Genomic DNA, 27738 nt, shown 5'->3' on the forward strand with positions numbered 1-27738 from the left:
TTTCTTTCTTTCTTTCTTTCTTTCTTTCTTTCTTTCTTTCTTTCTTTCTTTCTTTCTTTCTTTCTTTCTTTCTTTCTTTCTTTCTTTCTTAGATTTTTATACCGCCCTCCCATACAGCTCAGGGCGGTTTACATAAAACATCGCAGGGTATTACATAGAATGTCATAGGCACAGACAATAGATAAAATCTGTCATGCATGAAAAGGTTTAACTCTTCCCTCTACATACTTGAAAAAGCTCTGAGGAACAGCTATTTGGCCTGCTGGAAAAACATAATACGTACCAAGTGGGAAGGCTTAAGCTCCTTTGCCCCTTGTGCGAGTCCCAATCCGAATCTGGTTTTTATTTGCCTAGGGACTGACTTCTGAACATGGAACCCCCAGATTTCATCTGTCTACTGGAACAGGTTATGGACATGGGAAAAGGATAAAGTGGGACGGAATAAGATGGAAATTGAAACATATGTTGAGACTATGCATGCTTATGATTGTACAAGATCAGTTTTCAGTGGTTCCCATTGATTCCCATGGGGAAAAAAGTCTCTATTGGGAGGATTGGTTTAGATCACTGGGGCAAAATCCCTTTTATGGTAAATAGTTTTTATGGAACAAGGTAAAACGTTCCAATCAGGAAAACTGGTGGGGAAATTTGACTACCTACTGTGAGTAAAAAGAAGGGGCTGAATTTTTAAAGTAAAAACAACAAAAAACCACTAAGACACACATCCAATCTCCCCTCCCCCAAAAACAACTCACAGAAAAGAATATTAAAGCAACTGAATTTTAGTAATGTATATACATCCCTGCCTTGCATGAAAACTATTAATTTCAAATAACATCTTTTCAGACAGAGGAACATCTACTTTCTCAAGAGGACAATAAGATTTTGTAGCGTATCACAGAAAGTAGTATGTTGCTTGTAAATAAGAAGTGAAGGAAGGATGGAAAGGAATAGCTAGGAAGAAATCACAGAGTCCCACAAGTTCAATATATAATCATAATGAAGTGTTGGCGGCAATTTGGCAACTATTTAGTTTCTGGGAATAGAAGGTCACCAGGTCTAATTATACCTCATAGAGAGGAAAAGAAGAAATGTTGCAGAAAACTGTGCTCAGAGCCATCATGGATTTAGAGCTAGGGAATACAAAAATAAATGAATAAAATGGTTCAGCAGCACAAAAGTATTTGTTGAGAAAGCCAGAAGCAAAAAGCCAAGATGGCTGTAATGACATATTTTGAGCAACAAATATTGTGATGGTGAACAATGTCAGCATTTTTTAAAAGAATGGTGTTGTACGATGTGTTTGGATTAGAATGCTACTCTACTGAAAATTGCATGGGTTTATGGTTTTAGTTTTACAAGCTGATATTGATGACATCTGGGACTTATTTGTTAACATTAATAAGCAGCCTTCACCTCATTGTCCTTTTTTTTTTTATAAGGAAGACAGTAAAGGTAAAGGTAAAGGTATCCCCTGTAAAGGTAAAGGTAAAGGTATCCACCGAGTCATGTCTGACCCTTGGGGTGATGCCCTCCAGCGTTTTCATGGCAGACTCAATACGGGGTGGTTTGCCAGTGCCTTCCCCAGTCATTACCGTTTACCCCCCAGCAAGCTGGGTGCTCATTTTACCGACCTCGGAAGGATGGAAGGCTGAGTCAACCTTGAGCCGGCTGCTGGGATTGAACTCCCAGCCTCATGGGCAGACAGCTTCAGACAGCATTTCTGCTGCCTTACCACTCTGCGCCACAAGAGGCTCTTAGGAAGACAGTAGATGATACTAAAAGAGACAGTGCACCTGTCGTTTAAGAACTCTACATAAAACGAGGTCATTTTACTAACCCTATTTGGGACCCTATATACTAAGACCTGGATCCCCACTATGCCTATGGGCAATTTTTAAATGATTATGACTATGACTATGACTATGATTATTAGGTTTGTTACCTGCTGCTATTGGTGAACCAGCTTGTGGCGGGTTACAGGATAAACCCCAACATAAAACAACCATATAACCCCATTACAATATAACACAAACCCTGTAATATTTGATCTCTAAGGTAAATGTTGAAATTATTCTTTAATATATACTTTGATCATTTAAGAAGTGTGACAAACCTTTTTTTTCAGTAAATATGATTTGTACTTGTAGGTTGCAGGAATATGGAATTTGGGTAAAGTTGAAGTGTACTCATTGAAATACATATAGAGGTAGGGTCTTCTTCTTATTGTATATTATTTAATATATATGTATAATTTATAATGATTATTAATTATTATTTATGATTTAGGAACAGGCCACTGAAGAAAAATTGCTTTTGAAAATGGATTAATTTATCTGGATACTGTTCTGGCTTGGTCCACTTCAAATATATTATGAAACAATAAAATAAGGACACAGACTATATTTGATATAGATTTATGCTTATTTGGAATGCCATTTTGGTTGGTCAGTTCCTTCTTTTTGGAACATTAATGGGCAGCCTTCACGTCATTGTCTTTTATTTTTTAAAAGGAAGAAAATAGACGATACTGAAAAGGACACAATTTCCATTGTTCATCTGTCACAATACTATTTAGGATCTAACAGTGCAATCCTTAACAGAGAGACTCCAATTTAATAAGCCCACTGAAATCAATGGGCTTAGACTAGACAACCTTGAATAGGATTGTACTCTAATCTGGAGCCAATCACAGGGCACTTAAGTATTATATAACCCCAGCCAGGATGCCAGTATATGAGCTGATGGTGCACGTGGCACAGGGCTGTCTTGCATTGACCTCATGTTGGGCACACCTAGAACACAATCAGGGCAGACTTTGATAATGGGGATTCCAGAAAAAGCACACACCATGTACAAATTGCCACGGAGAACCACCATTGTGGTTACCACCATATGGTAAAAACTGCCACGGAGAACCACTATATGGTTACTGTTAAAGTTTCACGGGCACTAAGTGACAGAATACAATCCAAAATAGGATCCTCTGTTTCCCTAAATGATATCCAAGGACAAATGCATATCAAATATGGCAGCCAGACATCGGAGCCAGAATACCTGGCTAGCCTGCAAGAAAGTGTCCTTTCCGTGTCATTTCTGCTAATTAATTTAGGGGGAAAATTGATTTGTTTTGGATACTGAAGTTATTTTAATTAATTAATTAAGCTGTTTAGATCCTGCCTTTCATTTTCACACAAGGTAGCTTACACACTGGAAATAAAATACTGCCAATTGTCATAAAATAAAATGTAATTAAAGAATCCAATACCCCCTCCATCCAAAGAAGATGACTGCTTCATAATCAAGAGCCCTGGCAAACAAAGAAGTCTTACCATGACTCCTGAAGGTCTTTCAATTAAATGAACTTAAGATCAACCACATTTGTTTAACTTTCCTGTTTACCACAGGGTTTACCCAGATGGGATAGGATGCACACTGCAAAACACACATTATATTCAGTGATTTTTATCGGTGAACTGCTTGAAATCAAAGGGAACATTGCTTCTGACCTCCACGAGCAGAAACATTCCCTTTGCTGGAATCTATATAGACACAGCCCGACTTAGGAAGAAAGTGTCAGTTTTTACATTTCAGGATTCGTGCTTTATGAGGCTTGATATGTTAATGCTTCCTCTGGGACTGTTTGAGATGAGTGCATTGCACAGGTGGCCCACTGCAATTTATAGGCACAATAATGGAACAGGAGAAATCAGAGCCATGAGCCTTTGAGGCACATGGGACGCAGCTGGTTCAAGTACTTAAGCGGCAGGCATAACTTTTATATGACAAAGTCCCTTTCTGAAAGACAGGAAGTTTTTCTCCCTTCTCTGGACACGTCATGCACTTGCTTTTTTTTTTTGTAGTTCCTTCGTTGCTGCACATACCAGGGCATGCTCCTGGAATCACTTTGTCAAGCCCTACAATGAGCAATTTAATCCACTTTAATTTATATGACTGTGGAATTCTTTTCAATGAACATCTGTTGGAGGCAGTGTCTGCTTGAGAAATACAGAAACCAAGTTGTTGTTAAAGCTGAACAAAAAAAAATCAAATGAGCATTTTATGACCATCTTTTCAAGTTTTAATGCATTAGCATCTCATAAGAAGCTATGTTTCAGCATGTGTTCAGTCTTGATGCATTGCCACGTTTTCTGAAATCCTGCAGGACTAACTATGCTGGGGATTCTTGCCAGCACCTTCAAGCTTTAAATACATGCCACAAAGGTTCTTGAAAACAGAAACAAAGCAGAAGACATTTAGAATGTAGACAGCATAAAAGTAAAGGTAAAGGTATCCCCGGTGCAAGCACTGAGTCATGTCTGACCCTCTAGCGTTTTCATGGCAGACTCAATACGGGGTGGCTTGCCAGTGCCTTCCCCAGTCATTACCGTTTACCCCCCAGCAGGCTGGGTACTCATTTTACCGACCTTGGAAGGATGAAAGGCTGAGTCAACCTTGAGCCAGCTGCTGGGATCAAACTCCCAAGCTCATGGGCAGAGCTTTCAGGCTGCATGTCTGCTGCCTTACCACTCTGCGCCACAAGAGGCTCTGTAGACAGCATAAGGTAAAGGTAAAGGTATCCCCTGTGCAAGCACCGAGTCATGTCTGACCCTTGGGGTGACGCCCTCCAGTGTTTTCATGGCAGACTCAATACGGGGTGGTTTGCCAGTGCCTTCCCCATATGTATAGTTAAAAAACAAAAAGTAGCATACAATATAATTACAGCAGAGCCCAACTGCCAACTCGCTCTACGCAGGCCTACCCTTATCCTTGACCTGGAAACTGCAATTGGTTTAGAAATCTGGGGCCAGGATTCTCATCTGCACATCACTGTGCAGATCCCACATCCGTCCTATACTTCAACAACTCAGCTGGCTCCCAATTGAATTCCAGATCAGGCTTAATTCCAGATCAGGCTTAAAATTTTGGTTCTTACTTTCATGTCCATATGCGGTCTGGGCCCAGTATACCTGTGAGACCGTCTCTCCACCTATACCCCCAAAAGAGCATTATGCTCCCCCCTCACCAACTGGCTGGTGATCCCTGGCCTCAAACAAGCCTGTCAGTCCTCAACAAGGGCCAGAGATTTTTCTATCCTGACCCACACCTGGTGGAATGAGCTCCCTGAAGACATCAGGGCCCTGCCTGGACTACCACAATTTTGCAGGGCCGGCAAAAGGGAGCTCCTTCACCAGGCATTTGTTGTTTTCATTACTGTTTACCCCCCCAGCAAGCTGGGTTCTCATTTTACTGACCTCAGAAGGATGGAAGGCTGAGTCAACCTTGAGCCGGCTGCTGAGAATAAACTCTCAGCCTCATGGGCAGAGCTTTCAGACTGCATGTCTGCGGCCTTACCACTCTGCGCCACAAGAGGCTCTCTACCACACTATTGTCCATCTAACTTTGATTCTCCACAAGGTGTTTCATTTGACAATAAAAGGCAGCCATTAAGGGTTTAATATGGCTCAGGATCATGATATCAGAGGAAAAGGCAATCAACGGAAGTTGGGGGTGGGGTGTGAGGCACCATTGGTGTCATATCATTTCCAGGGAAAACCCAGAAGTGATGTCAGGAATCACTCTATGGTAAAACCACATTTTCCCTGGAATCACACCACCACCAACAGCATTTTACTGCTTTATTTTCTTCTGTCAGCTTCAGGAGCAACATTAAGAAAAAGTAACTGTGGTGGTGGGGTATCCCTGGCCCTCTGTGGGAAAGTGGCAGTCCTAGAAGAGGGCTTAGTGAGGAAATGGCCTTCCTGGGTTGCTTTATGCCCAAGAAAGAAATACGTATGTGCATATGGCAAAATGGATATCTGTCTTTAAGAAGAACTAGGACATAAATTAGGACTTGCCAGCATATTTCAAGGCTTCATTCCTTACCTATTTCAAAAAGATTCAGACAAACAAAAAATGCAGCAAAATGACAAACAAAATTATATATATTTAAGCCGTGTATATTCTAGCTTTTCTTCTTTAGAGCATTCTGATTCATGGGCCCTTTCCACAAATGTTATAGGCTCTAAATTCAATACTGTTAGGAAGCAGGTTCCCCCCTTCCTTTTCCTGTTACTCTACAACATCCTGGGGGATTTTATACTGTTGAAGCACTACGGCATAGAAACAGTGGGGAAATTAACCACGTAGAAGCTCCCTCTTTTGCAGCATATCACCAGTTGTACCAGTGATGGGGAAACTACACAAGGCTGCTCTACAGTCAAGGGGAAAGTATTGCTAGAGTTCATGTGATGAGGTATTCATACACTTGCCTTAGAGAATGAGGCAATGCATCTATGAATCTACAGAGTTGAGTTCACTTGTGCCAGTCTAGCAACGGTGCTTACAAAGCCATTACATAAGGCTCTAGGTGTGGTGTTCGTATACTGATTCCAGGGCACTTCCTTGGGTCTCTACCTAGTGCTAACTTTCTCCACTTTTTTTTACCATTAAGAAACCCCTTAAAAGTTATTCAGCCTTTGAGAAACCCCAGTGTTAGCAAACACTACAGAAAGATCAGAGCAGTTGGACAACAGTTCTGAAACTGCTGGACAAGGTGGGTCACTGGATTCACTAGCAGATCCCTGTTTGAAAGGAAATCTCGTCAGATACTACCAAGAAAGTGGGGGTTTAATCTCATTGGCTAGATTTTTTTGAAATTTCACAGCTGGACGTAGACTCGGTCTGTTGGGTATTCTGGCTGAAATCCAGTAAACCACTTAAGAAGGCAGCTGACGTCAAGCACATGACAAACCCTATTAATGCCAGTGAAGTCACTCCTAATGGGAGTGAAGCCCTATGCTTTGAGAACTGCTTGCCAAGTTGGCCAGGGCAAGCTGTGTTTCATAGCATTAAGCCTTGTAGCCACCCTACTTTGGTTTTGGTCTCATTCCACAGTATAAATGAGATCAAAAGTTGTCAATATCAAATTATTTTTTTCAAAGGCAAGTGTCTATGCAGAGCAAATAGGAACATCACTATAGTTCATCTTTAGGACTAGCAGCTTCTTCATAAGCCTGTTTACTCAGAAGTAGGTCCTGGGGAAGGCAAAAATAAATAGCATGTGAGATAGGATTTTACATATTTTTTGCAGGGATGCAAATATTTTATATAATTAATCTTCAAGAGCAACTATATTTCCAGTTACATTTTTAAAAAAAAATCTTCTGGTTAAAAAGGAATTATGCCAGATAGGCTTAATCTTCCATTTTTTGTGCAATTGAATCTTGGCTATGTAGGCCTTCAATACAAGTTGCAAATCTCTCCCTCCCTGTTCCTGAAATCTTTCTCCCCCGGGTCATTACCACTAGAAATGGTGTTTCTCCAAGGGTACGATAGGATTTTAAGTTCTACCTATGCTGTGGCTGCAAGAATTTTTAAGGAGACGAGACAAACTATACCTAATTTTCAACCTCAATTTGTTTTACACAGTTCTAACCGGGGAGTGCCTGAAGTTATGAACTGGGATCCCACCCAACGTTGGAGCGCTACGTACGTGATGTGGTAGATCTGAGCCTAACTGAGTTTTTAAGTTAAGTAGATTCATTGGAAGATTGTAACAGCTGACCGGAACAGAAGGTAACTACTAGTTTTTACAGCCACCTGGGGATTTATGGTTTTTATAAATGTTGCTGTATGTAATTGTAGATTTGAATATTCTTATGAATTTTATGGGGTATACTGTTTTATCGTTGTAAGCCTCCTTGAGACTACTTAAGAGAGGCAGGGTATAAATTGAATTATAACAAACAAACAAACAAACAAACAAACAAATAAAAATACTTGCTAACATGGAAGCTGATAAAGTTAGGGTTTCATTTTAGCAAGTGTTTTATTAATGGTGAGAAGGCATCCCATGGATACATAGCATTCACTCTGTATTGTTATTCAGTTGAATTATGCCAAGCTCTCTCTTGAAGCCCTATTGCTGAGGGGGAAAAAATTCATGCAGCTGCATTGGAAGTATATCCATAGTCTGCCACAGGAGGTCACTCAACAGCAATGCATAAATCTTAAAAGCTGCGTAAAACCTAAGGGGATGGGACTTTAAGAAAAGGTTTCATATTCTGAGAAAAAGGGGAGTTCCGTTTTGAATTATTTCCATGCCAAGGATACTTAGTAGCCTATCTAAAACTGCATTGTCAGCCCAAAGGACTCTCTCTCTTTAGGATGCCATATAATCCTAAACAGAGTTATACCATTCTAAACACATTAACATTTTGAATGGTATAGTTCTGTTAAGGACTGTATGTTATTTGCACCGAGAGTAGCTCAGAACTAATACTGTGTGTTTTTGCAGGAGCTTTCAGACAAAGGGCCAGATGTGACAGAAACAAGCATGTTTTACATATTCACTTCACAATGGGTATCTGAGTGCTCTCCCAACTAAAGGAGCAACATAAATGAGGGGAGCTAAATCCTTCTATTCTATTCTATTCTATTCTATTCTATTCTATTCTATTCTATTCTATTCTATTCTATTCTATTCTAGTTATAAATCACAATTTAAAGCCCCCAATTTGCAATGCACAAAACAGACCCCTTCCCTCAACCTCCAGCTACCCAAAGATGCCTACAGACTGTGCAGTATCTCCTGAACATTCCTCCTGATGATATCCCTTTCACTTCCTTGGGGAACCAGTTTCTAAAAGTAGAAGGTACAAAGGAAAAGGTATAGATTCTGGGATATGTAGGTTGGCTACCTTAAGTATTTGAATGCCAGCAGGTGGCAGCCTGAAGACTATAGCTTGTGCATGGTAGGGAGAAGAGATAGTCCTTTACATGGGTGGATCAGTCACAGGCCATAAAGGCCTTTAATGCTCATTATCAGCCCTTGAGTCAGGCTCAGAAACAAACTGGTAGCCAATGCAAATGTTGCATGACAATGTGAAAAAAATCAGCGTTCCTTTGCTGCAGGGCACTGGAGGCCCTAAAGTGGGGCAGGGCTGGGAGTGAGCTGGACTGCCATTGACGTCATGCACAAGAAGGAATTTGCCTTGCTGCACAGTTTGCAGACATGGCAAAGCTTGCAGATGCTCTGAATGAGACTGTGGGTGGGTGTGGGGGGGGGGGGGGGGGACGGACACTTCCCTGGCTTGCTGAAGATTCCAAAGCCTTCCCTCGTGGGCACTGCTCTGTCTGGAAGCTTTGAAACATTCAGAACATTATTGGAAGTACATACATTTCTTTATATATTACTAGCAATAAAGCCCATTGCATTCAGGAATGCCATGGATGCTAGTGTGGGCTTGGGTTTTATATGATGTGAGAATTGCTTCTCCCTGCTGCCTAACAGGGTGGGGAGGAGGTTTAAGGAGACTGCAAGTAGCTTTACCCACCGGGAGAGTGGCTTGCTGGCTCTTTCTCCCTCATACTGCCAATTCAAGTTGCAGAGAGACTTCTCCCTGCTGCCTGATAGAGCGCGGGGAGGGGGGAGATGTTAATGAGTCTGCAGGCAGTTTTCTCCATTGGGAGAGCTGCTTGCTGGCTCCTTCCTTCCCACATCAGCCATTCAGGCTGCAGAGAAGCTCCTCACTGCTGCATGACAGGATGGGGGGGGGAGGGGGGAGCTTGCTGAACATTCCAAAGCCTCGTTGCATGGACAGGGCCATATCTGGAGGCTCTAGAACACCCAGCACATCATTGGAAATAGGCACACCATCTTAACACCGCCCGTGGCGCCACGGGCGCCACGGACTAAATAAAGCTCTAAGACGTTCTGAGGCGGGATGTGTCCGGGATGAGGAAGGGTCCAGATTGGACCCTTCCTCTGCACAGACAATCGGAGGGACCAATCGGCAGGCGCGAAGCGCCTGCCGATTGGTCCCTCCGATTCCCAGCCCCATGCAACTGCGAGCCGTGTGCAGCGCGACTCGCAGTTGTTCCTAGCACCTCCGACGCGTCAGGCCGCCCGATCGCCTTCCCTGGGGCCTGGTGAGCTTTTCCTCAGATCGGGGGGGGGGGGGGGAGGAAAAAAGCTCCCCAGGCACCGGGGAAGGCGATCCGCGGCTCGCAGAGCCGCAGATCGCCTTCCCCGGTGCTTGGGGAGCTTTTTCCGAGAGTGTATTTTCCGAGAGTGGGAAGCTTTTTCCGAGAGCTTTCTCCGACAATGTATTACTGCGGGAGGAGGGGAGAGGGAATCAGGGCCGGGCTGCGCCCGTGCAGGCCGCGCCCGCCCGGCCGGCCCGATCTGCGGCTGCGGCCTGATCCGCGGGCGCGGCTCGCGGGCGCGGCCCGATCCGCGGGCGCGGTTTGCGGGCGCGGCCGGGCGCGGCCCGATCCGCGGGCGCGGCTTGCGGGCGCGGCCGGGCGCGGCCCGATCCGCGGGCGCGGCTTGCGGGCGCGGCCGGGCGCGGCCCGATCCGCGGGCGCGGCCCGATCCGCGGGCGCGGCTTGCGGGCGCGGCCGGGCGCGGCTCGATGCGCGGGCGCGGCCCGCGGGCGCGGCCCGAAGCGTGGGCGTGGCCCACGCGGGTGCGGTCCCCGCGGGTGATGCCCGATGCCCTGCCGGTCCCCAGCCAAATAAAGGTTGGGGACCACTGCACTAATCTACCTATATCTGCTTCCCCCAATTTTCTGCTTTCCCCAATGGATCCTTGCCTTTCTTCTACCCAGATAACTTTCTCTATTCTCTCCCCTTCAGTTCTATCTCCTCTTTTCATGGTTCCTTCCCTGTAATATTTTTTTATTTTTTAATCCCATTGCCACCACCTTTGACTTAAGATAATCAAAGCATAGAAGCCTCTATAATATTGCTTCTGTAATATGCCTCTTAAGCAATCTCCCAACATTACCATTGATAGCTCTCAGCATAGTATTGTGAAATTTTGGTAGGAATTTATTTCTTGATCCACATTCTGGAGCCATTGTTCTGAATTAGATATATTAATAAGTTTTTTGAAAAATTAATAGCTGTTCTGAATATATTTGAACTTAGGAATACAATGTATTATGCCTAGAGCAAAGCACTTTGCCATGGGAAGCAATTTCACAGCTATGTTCCTGTGGCAAGTGTAAGACACCCCTTACAACTAGCCCTTTTTATTTTTTTTCCTTTGCATCTCTGCTATCTGGCATGGGCATGACCATTTTATTAGCATTATACTTTCTATCCCTTTAATCTGTCATCAGCCCAGCTATTCAGATAAGCACTTACAGGGAGCTGTTCTGAAAGGTATTTGCATGACAAAGGAAGAAAATAGAGAAAACAGAAACATTTTAAACTGGTCTGAGAACTTTACATTTGATTTGGTTCAAATTAGCTATATGGAATTCAAATAGATTTGTTCAGTGGAAAATTCAGGGAAGGTGGTTTTGTTTCGTTTGTTGCTGCCAGAGGTTGCTGGGAAGTGCTGACAGACAAAAGTATAAAAATCTGCAGGTTGTTTACATTCTTTTCACAGTATATCCAGCAGCACAAACTGGAACAAAAAACATGCCTGCAGTTTGAATAGCCCGAGCAAGACCTTCTGCAGGTACCACCCTACAAACAAATGAAAAATCTGCACCAGTTGCCAGGAATTTGGGACTGACCTTTGATGCCTCTCTTTCTATGGAGGCTCAGGTCACTACAGTTGCCTGGACGGCATTTTCCCATCTTCGCCAAGCTAGGAAATGCCCTACCTGTCCTCAGACAACTTGCCCACAGAGATCCATGCAACAGTCACTTCCAGACTAGACTACTGTAACTTGCTCTATGCAGGCCTGCCCTGGTCCTTGACCCGGAAGTTGCAGCTGGTACAAAATGTGGCTGCTAGGGTCCTCACTGGTACATCATGGAGGGCCCATATTCAGCCAGCGCTTCGACATCTGTACTGATTACCAGTCTGCTTCCGGATCAAGTTCAAGGTTTTAGTCTTGACCTTTAAGGCCAGACGCAGTCTGGGTCCTGTTTACCTGTGGGACCAACTGATTGCTTATGCCCCCCGCAGTGCTCATCGCTCTGTGGATATGAACTTACTGGTAGTCCAGGGCTCTCGGGATGCTCGCCTGGCCTCAACCTGGGCAAGGGCCTTTTCGGTCCTGGCTGCAACCTGGTGGAATGAGCTCCCGGAAGAGCTAAGGGCCCTGCGCGGCTGCCGGGGGCTCCCTGCCCAGTGGCTTGATGCGAAGCGCCTCTCGCTGCATCAAGCCGCAGCACAAGGGAGCCCCCAGCATCGGACTACACGCCGCCTCCATCAAGAAAATGGCCGCCAGCCAGAAGATGCCGCGAGGGAGCCCGCCCGCTCACTGGTAAGCCACCTTTTACTCTGCCCCAGCCTGCTAGCGCCCATTGTATTTCGGATACAATGGGCTTTTTTACTAGTTGTATATGTTATGATAATAATGTGTGTGTGTTTATATATATAATGCTGTGTTATAGCACCATTCTCTGATTTTGTATTTCTGCTTTATTATTGTGTTTGTTACATATATGACAATGGTTCATTACATTGTTCCCCAGGGAATTTTTGCATTACTGGGAATTTTTGCATTACTGTCTGTATTGCTCTTTGTATCTGCTGAAGTGTGCATGCATACAAAAACTGATACCCAGAATTCAAATTTCTTGTTCTTAAAAGTGCCAGTGGACTCAAAATTCACATTAGACTGTGTTTTAATGCAATGTTATCTAACAGTGTAGTATACTAGGAGTCGTCAGTGTGATATCCATGGGCACCATGGCATCTGCTGATAGAAAACAAAAGACCTAGCTGGACTAGTTGGGACCTAGAAGGTTGAATATCTGTGTGAACTAGATAACAAGTGACAAAAATATGTGAACATTTATTTTGCGCACTTTTAAAAAATGTTCGCATTAAAAACACATACAAAGCCCACAGAAAATTGTTGAAAAGTTATCCAACTTCCTAGAGCTGTAAAGAATGGTGGTATAAAGATACAAACAAACAATATAGGGATGTGTATATTGGCTCCAAGAACAAATGAACGAACAAATGAATGTGAATGCCCCCGCGTGCACGCACAGACGTGTACACACAGGGGTTCTGTTATGTGGCTTAAATAGCAAGACTTGTATCCTTGGGCTAAGGTTGGGTGCTGTGACCACTAAAACAATGCACTTACTTAATTCAATTCTGCAGGTAAAAGGGTAGGAAGAAGCTTTTAACACTGAGAGCCGGAATGGTATTGTGGTGGCTTGTAATCTGGAAAACTGAGCTTGATTCCCCTCTCTTCCACATGCAGTCAGCTGTGTGACCTTGGGCCAGTCACAGAGCTCTCAGAGCTCTCTTGACCCCACCAACCTCACAGGATGTTGTGGGGAAAGGAAGGGCAGCTGCTTTGAGAAGCCTTTGGATAGTGAAAAGTGGGGTATAAAGTGGCCCAGTGTATTTGAGAGGCTGCCTCCCTGCCTATACCCCAAAAGAGTCTTGGGGTATCTTATGCTCCACCACCTCAAAAGAGTCTTATGCTCCACCACCTCCAAATGGCTGTGGATCCCTGGCCCTAGAGAAGCACGTCGGACCTCAAAAATGGCCAGAGCCTTCTCGGTCCTGCCCCCCACCTGGTAGAACGAGCTCCCTGAGGAGATCAGAGCCCTGCCTGAACTTTCACAGTTCCGCAGGGCCTGCAAGAGGGAGCTCTTCCACCAGGCATTCGCTTGAGGCCGACCGACTCAGAACACCTGCTGGTCCCCCCAGATGCCTCCCATGACTGAAAGAATTAACCTCCCAATATTACTGTTAATTGTTATTTATATTATAAATGTAGTTTTGTAATCTTTTGATGCTTTATTGAAAGTTGTTTTGATGTTACAGTCTGTATAACGTTCCATGTAAATTATATAATGTTCAGTGTAAACTGCCCAGAGCTGCAAAAAATGGGTGGTATAGAAATATAAACAAACAAACAAACAAACAAAAACCAACTTGGCTTCAGTTGATGGAATTAATAACACCTTCAGTAGCTCTATTGTCCTGGTGAAATGCATTGCTGTTTTGAGTGGGGAAAGGGAGAATCATTGGTAATCAGCCTCTGTGGGACACAGTGATCTCATCTGAATTGTCCAGGCAGCTCCTGGAAGCATGGCATCGGGCTGATGTGTCCACTTTCATTCCTGCTTGGGATCAGGCAGTGCAGTTTGGTCAGTCTGGATGCAACTACCCTCCATTTGTACACTTCAGCTAGGCAAGGTGATTGCAGAGGGATATGATGACGACATGTAGGAGGCAAAGTAGGAGAAGGGTCTTTGCGGGCAAACCTCCTCTCAACATGAGCAGGTCTACTAACTACTGGTTTTTATTGTCATTTTATGGTTTTAGGGGACGGGTTTATGTAAGCCGCCTCGAGCCTTCGGGGGGAGGCGGGGTATAAATATAAATATAATAATAATAATAATAATAATAATAATAATAATAATAATAATAACAACAGCTCAACTAGGAGTACCTCTGGTTTGATCCAGCAGGCTCTCCTGTTCTTGCATTTGTTACGTCTCAGCAAGAAATGTTGACTATAAACTGTACACATAAATGAATGTTCCGTTTTGGGGTTTGTTGAAAGAGCCCAAGGTCTGCTGGAACTACTACCTGTTGCAACTCTTGTAAGGGTTGAATATATAAGAATTCCCATTCAAACCAATGGCTTCTTCCAAACAATGGAAAGTGTCCCCTCTCATTTTAGTCTCTGAAAAATCTTTATAAAGCAACTGACATATTCACATAGCCACGTGGTGAATTTCACAAGGCCTGTATGTGTTACTATATTAGAGTTAAAACTCCCTCCAGGGCTTTTCAGTCATAAGAATAACCTTTGTGTACTTCCCCTCAGATTGCACCTCCTCACTACCGATGATAATGGAAAGGAAGAAGATAGCCAACAGTTCTGGTTTTCCTATTGCTTACCAATATATATTTTTTGATTACTTGCTAAGTTGATGAGCCAAACAATTTATTAGGTGTTTCCTCTGGTTTTAAACAGGCTGCCTTGCAAGGAAGCAAGCATTGTCTTTGGTGTGGAAGATGAGTCTGTGTGTGATGAGAGCCATGTGTACCAAACTCCCATTTCTCATAACTGCTGTCATTTTACAGACGTATGACTCTCTTCTTCTTACGAGAAGGGGATGGGGAGTAGGAAAGAAGATAATGTACAGGGTTCAGTAGAAGAAACCTTGGTAGGCTGATACACAAATCATGTCATGCAAACCAGACCGAACTACAGGAACATTGCATCCCTCTTTGGAAGACAATAACAGATAGGACAGAGAAAGATGGAGTCTGAGATGATTAGGAAAACAGGAATGGTTAATGGATAACAGCAACGTGGCGCCAAGTAGTTCATTCCAAGTCATAAAGATATGAGAGGCAACACAAACAGAGAGCAGGTAAAAGGTCTTTGAAATTCATCCAATCAATACAGATGTAGGTCTGGGCTCCCCGTGTATCTGACACAAATGGATATAGATGGTGGAAAAGTTCATTTTTTTCAAATTAAGCCTTTTGTTTTCTTAGAGTCTTGGTATTTCACCTTGAATTCTTTATAATGGGCTTGTAGTTTCAGTTTATGGTGATGCTGCTTTGTTTGTCTCACAAAATGACCTGAATTAGGGGTGTTCATTAGGATATTTCTTATCAGAAACAATGCCCAAAATTCCCTCTTTAGTTTCAGTTCAAAACTACAGAGGAAATTTTGAGCACTATTTCAGATGGGAAATTTCTAAATGTAAACTCCTAGTTACTGAGTCTACTGCCAATTGAAAACAGTGGAAGTCGACTAAGGGTGCACATAAAGTTATTTCCAGTCCAAAATACTGCCCAAAATTCTGAATTAGAAATACCTGACCCAAAACTAAGCAGGGAATACTGACCATTGTTTCAGCTAGATATGTCTGAATGCACACCCCTAATTTCTGCAATCGAGTTCAGAGGTAAGCCAATGGGATAGCTGTCCCCCATGTTGGAAGGAAGGTGGTGCAGTAGTTTGTGCCATCAGAGACAGAAGTGTTCTTTACATCTGGTCTCAGGTGGAGATCTTCAGATTCTCATTTCAATGTGGAGAAGTGTGACCAGTCAAATGCACAAAAGGCTGTGATCCTGGCTAGAGGAATTTGTCTGACACATCCAGAGGCAGTCAGATTTAATTTATGTTGTCTGGAAATTCCAATGTAAATTTCAAATTTAATATTGCTCTTTACTAGGCAGAAGTAATCAAAACCAAAGAAATCATATAAAGTCAGAATGGTAAATGCTGGGAATGTGAAGACTTTTCACTGCAACATCCAGTGCTACTTCCCATCTTATGATTTTCAGTCATAGGAAAGCATGCCAAAGTCGGGCCGAGTCAGACCGTAGTTTTGCAATTTTCTTGTGCATAATTTAAATAAATTAATATATATATCTATTTATTTAGTACATTTCTATTTTTCTAAACTAGAATCTAAAACCTTGGTTTTAAGCTGGCTGATTAACAATCGTTAGTTTAACTATGGTTTCACGTGACATAATCATGGGCTTAGGGTTGGACAAACATAATGGGTTTAGGATTGGACTAACATTTATCTGTGTGTAAAGATTTCTACGTATGGAGCATGATTTTCCTGTTTCTTTCTTTCCATGGCAACCTCCATTCCTTCATCTTGTTCCTGGAGGTCCTATTTTCTTCAATAATAATATTTTAGGGAGCTATTTGGGGAAGGGGGAAAATCCTCCATGAGCAGAACTCATTAACCCTGCAGAAACATCAAGTTTGGATCTACACCTTAATCCTGGCTTGTTCCATGTTCCCACACCCCAGAAGTGCCTGATTACAATTGATCAAAATGCAGGCCCTTCTTGCTTTTCACTGTTTCTCACTTAATCTCTTCCTGAGAGATTCAGTTGGCATGTGTTGATGCAAAGCAGGGTTATCTGCACTCCGAATCCTTGTTTTATAAACTAACCATACTTAAATTGTGGTTTTGTTTATCTGAACCAAGGTCAAGCATGAAATCTGAAGTAGAGTGGTTATCCAGATTGCCTTCATAGAGTAGTGGATAGAACATTGGGTTAGATCACAAAGACCTGAGGTCCAGAAAAGTGTGAGCAATCATAATCTCTTAGCCTAATCTATCTCACAAGATTGTTTTGAGGATAAAATGAGAGAAACAACCTGTGCACCACTTTGATCTTAAAATGGTAGGCTAGAGGAAGATATGGCTACAGTAGTAGTAGGGGGAGTAGAGGAACATGACTTTGTGTACACCAACAAGGAACTGAAAATGAGAGTTACTAGCTGTACTACTGCTTCTGCATCTCATTTCATGTTCTGACCCTCCCCCCATTTGTAGAGGGCCACCACCTTGATTCACCTGAGAATGCTCCAGGTTACATTAAAATTCCAAGAAAAGTTACACCCTTCTAAACTCATTAAATCCAGTGTTTAACAGCCTAGAAGGTTGGCTTTTGATGAGCTATGGAGTATTATATGATAGCTCTGATATTTTCAGACACTGCACAGACTTAATCTGAGCCCTATGACAGATTCAAGAGCAACCAAAGCATTTTTACTGGCCATTTCCATCTTGGCCTTGATATTGAATGCAAAGGCTTATTTCTTTTAGGCAAAACTTCCACAATCTTCTTACCCTAACAAGACCCAGAACAGAACCTTCTTTTAAAGGCTGGCCATCCATCATACAGTTTAATCAATGCCGTGCTTTTCAGCAAAGCGCAGTACAATTATATGATAGTAGTTAAGTGGCTGTATTTTACCCCAATCAATTCCACTCAAATCGTAAACACATACAAATATGTAACATTTAACCTCTAAAATAATAAAGGTTGTTAATTATTGCAGACTTAAGGCTGCAATTCAACAAAAAACGATGCTGCTTCTAAGATAACAAATGTAGGAAAACATAAAACTAAATCTCTGTGTGCACTGATTACATCATAGTTGATAGCACTATCAAAGATGCTATTGTTTGCCCTTTAGATAAATGTCTTAGTCAATAGATGTGTATAGACAAAAGAAGAGCAATTGAAAAAAATGCATATGCTAGGAAACTGCAGAGTAACTACTGGATGCAAATCAGATTTGCATTGGCACAAGCCATTTTCAGAAGCATTTGGAGTGCATTGCAATCAATGGATCTGAGCATTCTACCTTGTGAATATGGCAAATATACAGACCTTGCTTAGCAGGTGATAAGGGTTATAAAGTTCGCTAAGATATGACATTGCAAACAAAATATTTTAGATTGTCAATGCCATTTTGGACCTGAAACCCATCAGCCCAAATCTAGCAGGGAAAGCGATCCTGTGTTGCTGAAAAAATAGAAGAGAAGAGATCTGTCCATGGCAAAGAAATATTTTATACGACAATATGGGGAAATTGAGGTATTTAGTCTAGATTAACGAGGGTGGTTGTGTATGAAATCAGTCCAAATTCAGATACCAGACTATACGTAAGTCTCTTTGGGGTTCACACTGGGACTCCTGACAACATCACCAACCTTGGAGTGGATCAATTATGGACTGTCAAGGCCCCTGAAGAAAAGAAGTGTTGCAGATCCCCTCAAGGGCAACTTCCAGGTTTCCTATGGGAGAGGTATCAGGGCTAAACTATATTACATTTTGCCATTACATTTTGTAATGAGTCAGGTCTAGGACCCCCAGAACCAACTTGCTTTCCCTGCAGCTCCAGGGGAATGATATTTTAAATGTCTTCAGGGACCCAACTTGGCTTGGCAACATAGGGAGAGACTCCTGGCCTCCACCATGCCATTTTCACAAGTCAAAAAAGACTGGGGAGAATTATTTGCTGCACTCTGGAGCTACATGTATACAATATTCTGTAATGTGCAGTTTGGCCTTCCAGTAGGCAACAGCTCATTGTTTTATTGTGTGTGTGTTTAGTTTTTTTTTGGGGGGGGAGGCAAAACAGCTGCCTGAAAATGCAATGGGACAGTAGCCCTAGCCAGGGCGAAAGTATTTGGGCATCACATTTTATGTTACAGTTGATAGATAATTTTTTTTTCAAGAAATAGTTACGGCCAGGTCAGAAGCACTATTTTCCATTCTGTGAGGAACGATGAGGGATACACATAGGCATAACCACTTGGGGAGGGAGGACTCATGAAACCAGGAAGCTATAAAAGGTAAAGGTAAAGGTATCCCCTGTGCAAACACCGGGTCATGTCTGACCCTTGGGGTGACGCCCTCTAGCGTTTTTATGGCAGACTCAATACAGGGTGGCCTTGCCAGTGCCTTCCCCAGTCATTATCCAGCAAGCTGGGTACTCATTTTACTGACCTCGGAAGATGGAAGGCTGAGTCAACCTTGAGCCGGCTGCTGGGATTGAACTCCCAGCCTCATGGGCAGACAGCTTCAGACAGCATTTCTGCTGCCTTCCCACCCTGCACCACAAGAGGATGCTATATGATTTTTAAAATAATGCTAGGATTGGCTGTAGTTGGTATGAAGGCTGGCCCAGACAGAGTCATTGTCCACGCACATGTGGTAGCTCTTGGCAACCAAGCTTTGCTAAAATACCCAAATCTTTGACAAAGTCAAACTTGAGAATAAAACCGAAGTTGAACAAAAGTCTCATATTACTGCAAAATTACATCTACAGTCCCTTCCTCCCTCATACAGAATTTGTTTATTTGATGTATGGCTATGATTTTAATTGTTTTATATAAGGCCATGCTGTTCATTACCACAAATATTGAACGCATTTACTCATTCTTATTTCCTCAGAAAATTTCCAGAGGGTTGACTTTAGTATGTCAACCATCCAGAGATTTTCTGAAGTAAAAAGAGCCACTGAAGAAGGTTAATAATGTACCTTGTATCTGAATAGTAAGGCTGAATGCAGAAGACCTGCAGCTTCGTTAGGCTGTTAATGGGTCTGTTTGTCTGTGAGAGCAGCAGGACAGAAGCATTGGGCCAGAAGTTGGCTTGGAAAGTTTCAGCATATGTGTGTAGCTTTGCCAGAGCCAGGCAGTACAGGGATACTGTACATCTTCAGCCCTTGAATTGTACAGTGATAAGGCAGACGTTTGGGATTAACAGCCCTGTCAAGGGGAACCCTCTGAAGTGCTTATTTGTTTAGATGAAGAATTTCATTCATCATTAAGGGAGTGATAGAAATGGAAGCTCTCCGACACAGTATCCAAAGCTTACCTGGATGTATGTCGAGTGTGAGGGCGATAAAAACCTTCCTTTTCTGATTTTGAAAAAAGCATTTAAAAAAGAAATGCATTACTTTTTTTTAGAAATGTCTATTTCTTGACATTACTATTTAGAAACGTCAAGCGTCCAAGCTATTTGCTTTCTTTTTTTCATGAAAATATTCGCTCCACTTGAAGGAACGAGGGCTTTATGCAGACAGCAAGATAACAAATAGTGTTACAATTTTAAGTACAGTATTACAGTCATACAAAGATAAAAAGGGAACTTTATATATGAGGTAGGGTTTTTTTTCTTGTTAATTTGAACAATTCCAATGAAGCAGTTTTGGACTGGAAAAACTGGTCTTTTAAATTTAGAATTTAAACTTAGAAAATATTTTTAGACTCTACCTATGGCCAATAAACCGAATCACTGTACGTTTATTGTTTAAAAAATAACCGGGAGTGCAAGATATTCAAATTGGTGGGTTTAAATCAATTGCCTAAAATGCTAGGATAAAGAGATGCGAAGTTCTACTTTGATGCTATTTTTAGCCATTTGGGTTATTGAATTCTAAAATAAAATCAGCAGCAAACATAGTTTAATTAGGTGGGACAAATTATCTTTCTCTCTCTTTGTTTATACGCGTTATTCAGTGTTTGCAATGTATGTAAAATGGCATCAAGGGTAAAGGCAGGGAGAGGCTGAACAAGTTCTAAAATTGATGTACAGGGTAAAAAAGTGTTTCCACAGTGTTGGTGGTCTTCCAGATACTGGACCTAATTGGATGTTAAGAAATTAAGGCTGTTTTCCCATATCTTTTGACAAAGTGTGCAGTGAAGCATGTTAATGATCTTGTTTTCCAGGAGAAATAAACTAGCTCATTCCTGTGTGTCTCTGAATGGTAAAACAATGGGTGGAATGTCCATTTTTGAAAGGTGTCTGTTCACTATTTATTATTTTTGCCTTTAGGTATATTTTAATAAATACTAAGGCAAAATGTGTCTTCGAGGTATTTTAAGTGCATTGTTAAACTATTGCATTTAAGGGCTTTGGTTATAAAGACATTCGTTTCGAAGAACACATACATGGAAAACAAGATTCTGCTCAAGGCACTTTAGGGGTTGAAATGACTTCTTGAAGAGGGAAGTCAGTGGTGTAAGTGCAGTTCCTCTAAACTTCCTACACAGGTGAGTGGGGATGATCACCTGTTTGGAGCCCTGGTTCAGCCTTGGTAAAGAAGGGGTGTTCACTGATGGATCTCATTCTCTGCTTTGATGGCATGCAGGTCACCTGCTGAAGGTAAGAGACAAAGTATGCTGTGAAATAAAGAACATGGACTACCAGTGCAGACTGAAATGTAACTCTTATTCTTGTTGACTTTCTCCTTGGCTATCTCCAAAGTCACTGAAAGGATGATAAAAGGGGAACAAAATTATTGGGGGAGTATTTGGTCTGGGGTCACCGAACATCGGGATGGACATTGCTTGTTATCTCACTATAAATTCTTGCCAATACCATCTTCCCAATACTTCTCCACTTCTCACCCTCATTTCATGTGCTTGCATATGTTAGGAGAATCCTCCTTAGCCTTTACTTGTGTTAAATGTCATCTGGGTAGCAGCAGAGGCACCTACAGGGAGCCGCCCAACATCCACTGAAATTGGGATCTAGCTCTCTATACAGTGATGAATCTATTTGTGCTCACAAAAGGTTATTTGTTTTCCTGTGATGAATTTGTTGGTGTGAAGGAGACTCAGTGAATGAAGTTGCGTCTGGGGGCACACAGTAGTTCTCACTACTTCAGCCCTAAAGCATATATTTATTTGTGTGTATACATATATATATTGGTGCAAATTTTGTGACGCTGGCAGCTCCGGTATGATTACACCCCAGACTAGACACTGATACAACTCCTCCCACCTGGCAGAGCTTATAAAAATGAACTGACGATACATCCTCTCCGCGACACTATACCATAAATTGGAATCTGTTTTAAATCCTGCTGTGAGTTTTGCTTTTTTCCCCACCTGCATTATTTTACAACTGATTACCGCTGACTGCTCAACGCCCAGCTCCCTTAGAAAGTGCTAATTAAGACACCAAAGAAGCTCATCTAATATTTATACTGGTGCTGCTGCAGTAGATCATTTTGCAGTGCATGAACAGCGTCATGAAGAAGGAATTAGAAGCGGTATAGCTCTGAGCCCTAGATAATCCTTCACTGATTAGTGAGATTCTCATTGCCACCTATTCTGAATGCACTCCTCTCAGGATGTTGATAAAGCCTTTCAGTATCGCACGATGGACTACCAAGCACAGCTCCAGCTTTTCTACCCAATCAAAGTGAAGCCCTTGGTTCACCTGGTTAAGCTATCCTAATCCTAAATCGGCTTTTAGATTGTCACTTAACAACTCTGAGGTACTCCAGAAGGATCCGGCACAAATCCAGCAGTAAATGAGGCCTAGGCTGAGTGAAAATGAACAAACAAAAAGCTTTGAGGAGAAAAAAAGAGATATATTTTTTCTAAGATTTTTTTTTAAAAAACCAAAACACCGTACTTTTCAATGAGAATTAAGATGTCAAAATCAAATGGTTCTGCGAAGTTGACCTTTCTGTTTTCAGATGATGATACATCAATGCATCTTAAAACCAACAAAATAATGTTTTGGTATTTTGTCGTGTTTGGATGGAGGAATGGCTTATAATACAGCACAGCACAAATTAAAAGTGCAATTAGTCTGTGCATATTTGTTGATGATGACAACCCCCTGGGCAGCCTGCCTTATTATTGATTAGATCCATGTCCTAGAGGGGTTTTTTTTGTTGCTTCTAATTAACCTTTATGTGAAGAAAACCTTTTTTGTGGTAATGAGATCTTATTGCTCCTATAGATATGGCACACTTTATATATATATAAATATATATATATATTTGAGATATGCTATATGTGGTATAACACTAATATCTCTACTCTGTTACAATTTTTTTACAGGTTGGAGTGTTACTGCTAGATTATTCTGCCTTTTGTAATTAAAAAGGAAGAAAGGGAGCAAAGTTAAGCACAATGCCATAAAGGCTTAACGTAGACATGCAGTGATGTTGTCATGGTTGCTTGGTAACCACTAGACTTCAAGAGATTCTTGCAGGGATGAATAGAAATGTTGGCAGTAGTTTCAAGTTGGGCTTACAATTCGTTTGACTCCTCTGCTTGAAGAGCAAGTTAAAAAAGGACTCCCCTGCACCCATCAAGCTTTGAAGTTTGGTACATTATTGGGGAAAATTAAGATAGCTGTGTTCAGTAACTTGAAAGCTTCTGTTCCATTGAAACGGCATGCTTTGGAACCTGCTGGATGCAGCTGGATGCTGAAAGAATGAAATCTCTGCCTGACTGGTGGTGCATTTGGGAATGGCAGAATGCATCAGGAATTATTATGAATTTCAACAACCAATATATGTGACATATTCCTGCCAGTTACAGACGCTCGGGTTTCACTGACTTCCTTGAGAGACTTAAGCACATCCTTACCTCTCTCCTATTCAAAGAAACTGGGCTTAAATATGCTGTGTTTTGTGTCCATAGTGATCATATTGAAGGCATATCAACACAGAAAGTGACCCAGCTTGGTGTAGTGGTTAGGAGTGCGGGCTTCTAATCTGGCATGTCGGGTTCGATTCTGCACTCCCCCACATGCAGCCAGCTGGGTGACCTTGGGCTCGCCACGGCACTGAAAAAACTGTTCTGACTGAGCAGTAATCTCAGGGCTCTCTCAGCCTCACCCACCTCACAGGGTGTCTGTTGTGGGGAGAGGAAAGGGAAGGTGATTGTAAACTGGGTTGAGACTCCTTCGGGTAGAGAAAAGCGGCATATAAGAGCCAACTCTAATATGTTGGTGTATTATTAATTAAACAGATGTTTCTAAACCTGTTTTCTTTCCCTGTCTTTAAGTCCAAGGAATACTCTTGCAGGTGACTAACACACCTAAAACCATGGTACTTAGAAGGCTATATTTGTGTGACCACTTCCTGGAATGATAAGTTGGATCCAAATTCTAAGTATACACGAAGTATTCTACTAAATTCAGATATGCATAAGCTGGCTAATTTTTTGTATATATAATATGCCCAGTTGTTTATATTAACAAGAAATTTGTGGCCTGTTGACCATATCCACACCATCTTGTATAAATCACGATATAGGTGGTATTTATAATTTTGCACAGCAAATTTTTAGTCCACATGATTTCAGAGGTAAATTTGAACACTTGGTGGCAAAAGTTCACAAATAAGACTTCATGTTGTTGTTGTTGTTGTTGTTAGTTGCGAAGTCATGTCCGACGCATCGTGACCCCATGGACAATGATCGTCCAGGCCTTCCTGTCCTCTACCATTCCCAGGAGTCCATTTAAGCTCACACTGACTGCTTCAGTGACTCCATCCAGCCACCTCATTCTCTGTCGTCCCCTTCTTCTTTTGCCCTCGATCGCTCCCAGCATTAGGCTCTTCTCCATGGAGTCCTTCCTTCTCATGAGGTGGCCAAAGTATTTGAGCTTCATCTTCAGGATTTAAAAAACAGAGATGGTAGATCTGAAGAATTAACTGAAGATACTCTGGGGCGAGAATAGAAAAGCTTTAATTAACAGAAGTTTAACTATAGGAATATAGCATCATTTTCCTTCTTTTTCACCTTATTTTCTATTCTTAGTGCCTTTTTGTAGAATGAATAAAGGTTACCAAACGTCTGGCCAACAATATCAGGGGGAAAAACTGTTTTTCATGCAGACACTTTAAGTATCCAGTCTCACCGATGCCAAATGAAACAAAACCAAATAGCCATCCTCCCTTCCGCCTTCCATAGAGATAGAAGTTTATTTATCTTTCATAGGGAAATTGTTTAGAAATAATAAATTGAGTACACAAAACCTAACTGATGGTGGTTTATTTTGACTTGTGGGAAGTTTTAGCAGTACAAGGATTAGCTATAGCTAGCTTTCCCCATTGTGAAGGGTGTGATGTAAACCCTTGTACCAAGAGCTTAAAGTCTTAAGGATGTTAGAAATTTCCATCAGTCAAGCAGTAGGCTAGTGAATAAAAAGTTAGTTACTGATCTGACCTGTTCATTGCTCCCTGGAAGGGAGCCATCAAACACCAGGCATTCAGCAGGAGGAAAAATGAAGCCAGTTGGTTACAGAGGCTGTGGGGCTTTGGTGAAGAGCCGTGCGCCTGTTTGAAGTCGCGTGCATTCTTGGAGACGTGCAAATTATGTCCATATATATTAGCTGGTTTGAAAACAGTATGAAATTTGGGGTTGCAATTTCAAGTTAAAATGCTGGTTTTTATTATTATAATAGTTTGCAAATCTACATTTCTTTCTTTCTTTCTTTCTTTCTTTCTTTCTTTCTTTCTTTCTTTCTTTCTTTCTTTCTTTCTTTCTTTCTTTCTTTCTTTCTTTCTTTTATTGACCACCACTCCTGGACCCTGCTGGCTCTTGGAGGTTTACAAGAATTTAAAATGATATAAAATACAATTACAAAAAATACAATCCTAGATAGGTGGCAAGATCCCATCTAATCCCCCCTACCTTCCTACCTACACCTGACCACAGTGCATACAGCCCCACACCGCCATTTTGGGCGGGGTAACTTCTACCCAGATAACCAACATATAGGGCCTTTACAGGAAGAGACCCGATCTACTTGGCCCAGCCTCAACCAAATGCCTGGCAGAAGAGCTCCATCTTACAGGCCTTGCGGAACTGTGATAGCTCTGTCAGGGCCCTCAGCTCTTCTTGGAGTCCATTCCAACAGGTTGGAGCCAGAACTGAGAAGGCCCTGGCCAAGGCCAGGCATGCTTCCTGGGGACCAGGGACAGCCAACAGATTCAAACCTGCAGAGCAGAGGACTCTACAGGAGGCATAATGAGATAAGCGGTCCCTCAGGTAAGTGGGGCCCGGGATGTGAATGGCCTTGAAGGTAAGAACCAAAACCTTAAACCTGATCCAGAAGTTAACTGGTAACCAATGTAGTTGCTGCAGCACAGGCTGGGTGTGGGCCCTTTAAGATGACCTCATGAGGCCTCTAGCAGCCACCTTTTGGATCAATTGCAATTTCTGGGTTGGAGATAAGGGAAGGTTCACACTGTGAGCTGTACATGGCTATGATCTCTTTTCCAGTAGTAGTAGAAGAAGAGTTGGTTTTTATAACCTACTTTTCACCACCCAAAGGAGTTTCAAAGTGGCTTACAATTGTCTTCCCTTCCTCTCCTCACAACAGACACCCTGGTAGATAGGTGCATCTTAGAGAGCTCTGACAGGACTGCTCTGTGAGAACAGCTCTAACAGGACTGTGATTAGCCGAAGCTCGCCCAGCTGCCTGCTTTTAACCACTACTTGTCTTCTAAGCCAGGGGTAGTCAACCTGTGATCCTCCAGATGTTCATGGAATACAATTTCCATGATCCCCTGCCAGCATTTGCTGGCAGGGGCTCATGGGAATTGTAGTCCATGAAAATCTGGAGGACCACAGGTTGACTACCCCTGTTCTAAGCCACATGGTAAATATCAGATGTTAGCCTTTTATTAGATTTGTCTCAATGCTGGCTATGTAGAATACAGAACAAAGTAAAAGCTTTCATGCGCATGCACACTTTGCAGGTACCTACAGAAAATTAACACAGTTCAGTTGTCCGCTGTAAATCTGGGATGCAGCCGGTATTCACATTGAAGGTTTGAGAACTTGCTGTGAGTTTGCTCACAGATGAGAAACTCTTGCTTCATTTCTTGTCCTAATTGGTCGTGAGAGGTTGGTGCTGACTTCTGTTGACGTGATCACATGAGGAGAATTGGTGACAAAGGGGGCCAGGTCAAGGGTGCCTCTCGTCCTTTCTGTGTTTGTAGCCGAAACAAACAAGCCAATAAAAGTTAGTTTAGTTAATTTTTACAGCTCTATTAGTAAAATTCTGAGTTTATCATTGAGAAGGACGGCAAAATCATGATAGATTTTCAAAAAAACCCCAAACCAACAGTGTACCCAGGCTGCACAAACACAAGTGAAGTGTGGGTCTCTGGCTAATCAAAGCTGACAGCAACAACAATGGGTTAGGAGTGACCAAAGGGCAGAGTTCAAGATACAACAGAAAAACCAAGAAGAGTCAACCGGCTTAAAGGCACATGCTTCGACCCAACTGCATGGTGGATCTTGATGCAAAATAAGGTTGCAACTGAACCTGCTGTGGCAGATGAATACCTGCTGTTGCCTCCTGACCCCCACCATTCCTCAAATGAGCAGCTGGAGGAGAATGTTGGGGTGACCTCATTGATACTTCAATGTCACTTCTGCCTAAAACCCAGAAGAGATGTCACTGAAATTGTAAAATGAGATTGACAATTCTAGGCTTTAGTTTCTGGGTTTTAGCTGGGAGTGATGACAACACATTAACAGCATTTCTCCCCCTCCCCTCCAAAGTCTCCTGGGGCTTCAGGCATGCAATCCTATGTAAGAAATATAATTGTGAGTAGCCTTTGGCTTCAGCCCAGATCCATTTCTGCTACTCTTTGGTGTATTGCTCATGTGCCTTAAACATTCTGAACTAATCTTATTCAATTTCATATTGTCAATTTAAGTGCAATGAATTGCCAATCCACCTATAAT

At 42.3% G+C, this 27738-nt stretch overlaps 1 long non-coding RNA gene across 5 annotated transcripts in view; it reads right to left on the reverse strand.

The window, feature by feature from the left end:
* Window positions 1-17621: 17621 nt before the first annotated feature.
* The window catches only part of LOC143819212 (uncharacterized), a 39480-nt gene continuing 29363 nt past the window's right edge, over window positions 17622-27738 (reverse strand). Inside the window, exons 2-5 of one of the 5 annotated variants that reach the window (XR_013224860.1) lie at window positions 27334-27426; window positions 26750-26972; window positions 25204-25369; window positions 17622-24700 (exon numbers count right to left, since the gene is read on the reverse strand). This is a non-coding gene — a long non-coding RNA (uncharacterized LOC143819212). Of the gene's footprint in view, window positions 24701-25203; window positions 25370-25397; window positions 25578-26745; window positions 26973-27333; window positions 27427-27738 lie in introns of those variants that run through there. The other 4 variants (XR_013224864.1, XR_013224861.1, XR_013224863.1 and 1 more) reach the window with 4 other exon arrangements.

The sequence above is a fragment of the Paroedura picta genome, chromosome 10 (assembly GCF_049243985.1).
Source record: "Paroedura picta isolate Pp20150507F chromosome 10, Ppicta_v3.0, whole genome shotgun sequence".
Lineage (NCBI taxonomy): Eukaryota > Metazoa > Chordata > Lepidosauria > Squamata > Gekkonidae > Paroedura > Paroedura picta.